This window comes from Triticum dicoccoides, chromosome 3A, assembly GCF_002162155.2.
Source record: "Triticum dicoccoides isolate Atlit2015 ecotype Zavitan chromosome 3A, WEW_v2.0, whole genome shotgun sequence".
Lineage (NCBI taxonomy): Eukaryota > Viridiplantae > Streptophyta > Magnoliopsida > Poales > Poaceae > Triticum > Triticum dicoccoides.
Genome location: NC_041384.1, coordinates 619,653,034 through 619,658,027, shown reverse-complemented (window position 1 = coordinate 619,658,027; position 4,994 = coordinate 619,653,034). Strand labels below are relative to the sequence as shown.

The 4,994-nt window shown below is 41.2% G+C and overlaps 1 long non-coding RNA gene across 2 annotated transcripts; it reads right to left on the bottom strand.

The window, feature by feature from the left end:
• Positions 1-1,341: 1,341 nt before the first annotated feature.
• LOC119269629 lies at positions 1,342-3,946 on the bottom strand. Of its 2 annotated transcripts, none has more exons than XR_005133672.1 (2): positions 3,420-3,946; positions 1,342-2,809 (listed from the first exon to the last, which is right to left on the bottom strand). It is a non-coding gene; the product is annotated as an uncharacterized LOC119269629 (long non-coding RNA). The 2 variants fall into 2 exon arrangements; XR_005133671.1 differs by having other exon boundaries at positions 1,342-2,803.
• Between the last annotated feature and the right edge of the window lie 1,048 nt (positions 3,947-4,994).

Genomic DNA, 4,994 nt, shown 5'->3' with positions numbered 1-4,994 from the left:
TATAAATCCTCCGAGTACTGTGTGGTGTCAGCATTACTGATCCAGGGATGACACCAGAGTACAGAGATTAGATTGTTTGAGGTCTGATCGCTACAAACTCCAAGGATTCCCATCAAGTGGATGTGGATCCCAAAGAAGAAAACTAGAGTGTTCTTGAGGGTGACTCCGCCAACATACCTCACTCGTATTCATTTTGGCAACGACTTGTGCAAACAACTTTCATATCTTGCACTAGCTCATGGAGTCACAAACCCTCTTGTTGGTAAGACAAGGGACAGGTAACCTAATGCTTTCATGGACATCATTATATGTGCAATTCACTCTATGTCTATGTATATTCTTGTATGTTCCTTGTGGGACTAACCCATGTAGGTATTGAAAGTGCAACACTCCAATGGATTGCTCCAAATGTTCTACATCAACATTGAGCATCCACATCTTCACTATCTACATGAAGTCATCATTGACAAAACCCAAGGTTAGTTCATCCCTCTTAGGAGGGATATCACATTTAGGGGGAGCTTTGCTCTAAAGATTGAGCTAAATCAACTCTAATGGTGTGAACACATCAATGCTTTATGTAAAAGTGGTAACCCCACTTGTGCTTAAACATGAGTATGACCTATGATTAAATGTTCTCATTTGATTCCTAAGTCAATATACTCACTAGATCATTGATGGCGCGCGTTGCTGCTCCCGTCCATTTTTATAATGGTAAAGGTCGGTATTGGCGACATGTTTTAAAGTAGAGTATACTACCAGAAAAAATAATCATGCTTAACATAGATTGCTTCCATACTCAGTCCAAAAAGCTATCTTTTACTCATAACTAACAAATAAGAAATATATAGCCTTGCTAATTGTAAACTTCTATGTTTTGTTAATAATTAGAAGATCATTGTCAAACAAATAACTATAGCAAAGTCAGCACAGTATGATGAAAAAAATAGGTGGCATGACTTACAGAGTCTTATTACTTGTTAGGCATAAATCATGGAAGCCATAAACTGTAAATTTGTAACACAAGAATTCTCCTAAGCTTCTTATTTAGAACAAACATTCAACTTAAGAACATGTTTTGGGGATATATATATGAACAAAGCCACAAGAATACATGAGCATGCATGATTGACTTGCGAATTTGTAAGAATTTTGCTGAGTTGCCACAAGAATGTTTTTCTTGATAATGTTGTATCTTGTATGTATGTAAAACTGCTCAACTTGGGATGGCTGTGAGGAAAGTCCTTGATACAGAAGCATACATGACCCTGGTCTTCTCACCGACAACTTTGTTTCACAAGAACAGCAAAAAGAACAAACAAATGTTTAAAACAATAACACTCAAGAGCTCAACCCTCACATATTTCATTCATTCTAATTATATTATTTTTTGAAAAAAAACTACAAAGCAGACACTTCTTGTTTCCGAATAGGCACAATACGTCAAAAAAAAACTATGTGTCTTTTCTGCTCTAGAAAGCCGACCCATTCTAATGCTAAGTTGCATGAAACAACTTTGGACTTTGGCCTTACCTAAACTTTGACCTGCTAAGTAGAGAGAATTAACAAACCAAATATCACTAACTGGATAGCAGATGGGACAAAGTTATAAGAAAAAGAATAAAGTCACTTGGAAGAAAATGCGGAAGGTAAAACTAATATTTATTGAAGAATAGTGTAGCAAAAACAGAAGTCCATTGAGTACACCTCCATAGGACAAACAGATCGTCTCTCGAACTGCAGTTTGAAAGCCCCTCATGTTTTCCCTGCAGTATGAGGCAATCTATGATGCAATCAGTACAATAATTGTAACACAAGGATTATCCTACTATAGTGTAACGAAACTACCGACATGCAAAGCACGACAAAGTGCGTAGTGGAATCAGAGTTAAAAATGTATCTTTACTCTGTAGCACAAAATAAAAAATGCTTATATAGGGCAGGTAGAGGAAGAGAAAAACTATTATACTGTTGTCTGTAAAAGATCTAGTTGAACGAAATGGGGAGCCTTAGCTCAAATCAAAACTGAGAATCAACAAAGAAAATGTGCAGTGGCTAGCTCCTAGAATGAGTTAATTTAAAAACACACGATTTTTCTTACCAAATTAACATGTATGACAAAAAACCGAAGCATACCATAAATTAAACTGTCTATTTTATGCAAGCAAGTAACGGCTACTCAATTCTTGTAAATTTTAAGCAAATTGACCAACAACCTTTTTCCCAAATTACAAGGAATACAGTTGTCAATTCTCAGTTCTCACCACGACGACTATATAACTTGGATTGGAGCTTGTGAACTTATATTATATGCATAAGTAGGACCCGTATTTAAATAATCCAACTATGGAGTTTAATGTAGTGAGGCGAAATAAGCAAAACTAACCGCTAATACAAATGTTGAATTAAACAATAACATTAGAACTGTGATTGTGACAAGTTATGGTAAGAAAATATGACCCTACAAAAATGGACCACACAACCTTACTTTTAGAAGTGTGCATATAAAAATCCAATGTAAATTGGGGTAGTGCTAATACATAATTAAACCAAATCGTATTTCTGGAAAAGCTAAGAAAATTTTCTGACGTAGATACATGCTTTGTCATGTCTGGAGATTGCCTGTACCAGGAAAATAAAGGGTATGTGCAATTGTTGTTCCGTTCGCCTTTGGTAGTTCAACCAACCCAGCAGAAGGTTCACTACCTTGAGGTGGCCTCTAATTGCCGCAAATCAGAGGAGTCACATTTTGATTGGGCAAACGTTTTCCCAAGGGATGGATCATGGTCCAGGAGTACCTTCACTACATCTACAAGCAGTGTCAGATGTCCATCTTTCTGTATTACAACAAAATTATACGTAAAGATGAAAAAACATGAATGGTAGACTAATTCTTGCTCATTAGCTTGTGTAGGCAACGACACACTTGGGTTATCATACAGAGCAGGTAAATTTGAGCACTGGAAAACTAATAACAATATGATCCATGGATATTGATGAAAGAGTAGATTAAGAACACATAAAACCTTGGCTAGACCCATAAAAGCATGGCGATCAGTTTAGGAATCCATATCAGTCATATATACATGCATGATCCCCAAGAAACAATGACCCATGAGGCAATGACTAAGCATCCCACCTCGTCTCCCTTTCTTTCTTTTGTGAAGCATACATAGCTTTAGAGCATCTACACACTTTTGATTTGCTGAACTGTTTGTGCACAAAATCGGAAACTACAGACAAAGGGGTCAGCAAACATGGCATAGACCATACAGTAGCAATCGGTTGTTTGCTACACACTTCGATTCAGCGATTTTGTTCTAGTCACGTGGTTCAGTAAGATGACATCCACAAGAAACTTAAAGCATCTAAAAACAATGCAAGTCCAAGAAGGTGAAGGAGGGAAGGAGATAGCTTACGTGTTATGCGGATGAAGCTGCTGGCTATTGATGGTTAGATTGTAGTCTAGACACAAGGTCCAAAGCTCCCCTGTTCCCATGTAAAAATATGGAAAATCAGAAGTCGTGATGATGCGCCGGCCATTACCGCCCGCGTCTCACCCTTTCCACGCAGGCGGTTCGACCGCGTCGAGTGGATCGGCAGGCCCCCGATTCATCCGCATCGCCCGCGACTGATGGATCCCCTCGTCGGCTGGATCGGCTTCCTGCTCGCTGGATCTGCTCCCGGCCTCCCCTCGCGCAGGATCTACTCCCCGCTCGCTGGATCGACGGCTGGCTTCGCTGGCGTTCGGTCCCCTCGCTAGCCCGCGCTGAACTTCAGAGTTGTTTGCCGCCACACCCAAATCCCGCCGCGCCGCTCGCGTCCGTGCAATCGAATGGAAAGAGGTGGCGCTGTCCGCCGCGTCCGTGCAAACCCAGCGCACCATGGTGAGGCGCCGCCACGCGAGGCTGCGAGCGAAAGAGACCAGGGTCGCGAGCGTACAATGTTTTAGGGTTCTCCACTTTTGCGTTGGACGGGATCCTAGTCAGGCCCAGTAGGCCCAATTGAACGTCGGATGCCCAAAAAAACCACCGGAGCAGCGGCCCGAAAAGGTTAGCACTCGTCACGAAGCCTGTACGCGCGATTTGAAGTAAATCAGACAGTCAAGGAAGTCTAAAAGTGACAATCCAATGGCTAAAAAAGCTAATGGCCTGAGAGGACAGGAAAAGTGCTCAGTTATAATGTATTTAAATATATAGATGACTTAGTCATCATTATTTTCTTGATAGATGCTAGAATTGTTTGTGCATGCTTTGACACATGTTTCATTTGCTATCTTATTGTGTGAGCATGTTGGTTGCATAATTTTCCATTCGAGGACATCCATTTGTTGTTTTGTTTGTCTGGTTTTTTTAGCCAAATGGCTGAACAAGAATGCCTAAGAACCTTCTCTAGCTATCTATGTTTTTCTTGTCTCAAACTCTATTCATGCTATATCACAAAAAATGAACAAGTCTTTTTCGGACCCTCGGGGTGAGGAGCACTCAGAGCCACCGATCCGTCAAGGTCTGCATTCCAAAACCTTCTATTGCATTTTGGGCAGACTAACTCACTCAAACTCGGTCACATCGAAAGCACTAGATTGATCTAGGTTTTTAATCTCGGTGCTACCGATTAGAATGACTCGGTCCCACCGAGTTGCAACAACTACACACAATTTTGCATCTCGGCGACACCGACAACACATGGGTATATATACTCAGCGGACCCGTACAGTTGAAAAATCCTTCAAATCTCACGAGCCCGCGCCCCATTGTTGCCCCCTTGGTCTTCGGATAATCGTCTTCGCCTGTGCATTTCCCCCGCAGGTCTCCGTCACCGTCAATGGGAATCAACACCGCCGTTACCACCGTAGAGAATCGTCACCAAGTTAGGGTACGGTCCGATCTCCTCGTGCTATCCCCTTCCGATTCAATGCACAAGGATAATGCCATGTATCTTGCCATATTTGAGATTCTTCTGTCCATCGAAAAGTTCCTTTGGAACAGATTCTA